This window comes from Saccopteryx bilineata, chromosome 2 (genome assembly GCF_036850765.1).
Source record: "Saccopteryx bilineata isolate mSacBil1 chromosome 2, mSacBil1_pri_phased_curated, whole genome shotgun sequence".
NCBI lineage: Eukaryota > Metazoa > Chordata > Mammalia > Chiroptera > Emballonuridae > Saccopteryx > Saccopteryx bilineata.
Window position 1 is genome coordinate 282,017,576 of NC_089491.1, and position 1,018 is coordinate 282,018,593.

The window sequence follows — 1,018 nt, forward strand, 5'->3', positions numbered from 1 at the left end:
GGTAATAGAATCAGAGTCAGAAATAGATTTAAAGATGTTATGCTTCTGACTTAAAAAATATATAGTGTTCCTAAAATCCTGAGATATAAGTTAAAACATCCATGAAACAAGAACAGGATTATATCAATAAAGAAAATTAGAGAATAGAAAGACCTAGAAGGTTTAACATCTAAATAAATGCATTTTTGACAGAGAAACAAAATGGAGAGGACACTTTGACTTATTTGGATAAAGAGTTTTTGTTTGTTTGTTTGTTTGTTTTTGTATTTTTCTGAAGCTGGAAATGGGGAGAGACAGTCAGACTCCCGCATGCGCCCGACCAGGATCCACCCAGCACGCCCTCCAGGGGGCGATGCTCTGCCCACCAGGGGGTGATGCTCTGCCCCTCCGGGGCGTCGCTCTGTTGCAACCAGAGCCACTCTAGCGCCTGGGGCAGAGGCCAAGGAGCCATCCCCAGCGCCCGGGCCATTTTTGCTCCAATGGAGCCTTGCTGCGGAAGGGGAAGAGAGAGACAGAGAGGAAGGAGAGGGGGAGGGGTGGAGAAGCAGATGGGCGCTTCCCCTGTGTGCCCTGGCTGGGAATTGAACCCAGGACTTCTGCACTCCAGGCTGACGCTCTACCACTGAGCCAACCGGCCAGGGCTGGATAAAGAGTTTTTGATTGAGATTACTGACCAGGTGTCTAGCCAGTAAAAGAGAAAAGTGCCAAATGAAGGCACAGTACCGACATATTTTAGAACACTAGTATAAAAAGACAGTACTAAAAGTTTAAAAAGATAAAAAAACTGATCACACCAGGATTAAAAAGAAAAATGAAAGCTTTTTTTTTTAAGCCTGACAGAATTAAGATGAATCTCAATCTACATGACATTCAAAACAAAATTTAACAGTTTTTAAGAAAACTAAACAAAATACACAATCTCATCTTTAATAGTCACAATGTCCAGCAGCCAATCCAAGAGGACTAGGTAAGCAAAGATGGTTGGAAATACAACTCATCCCATTAGGCTAGGAAGATC

The 1,018-nt window shown here is 42.8% G+C and overlaps 1 non-coding gene across 1 annotated transcript; it reads right to left on the reverse strand.

Annotated features, from left to right (window-relative positions):
• Positions 1–566: 566 nt before the first annotated feature.
• TRNAS-GGA (transfer RNA serine (anticodon GGA)) lies at positions 567–642 on the reverse strand. Its single transcript has one exon. It is a non-coding gene; the product is annotated as a tRNA-Ser (tRNA).
• Positions 643–1,018: the final 376 nt, after the last annotated feature.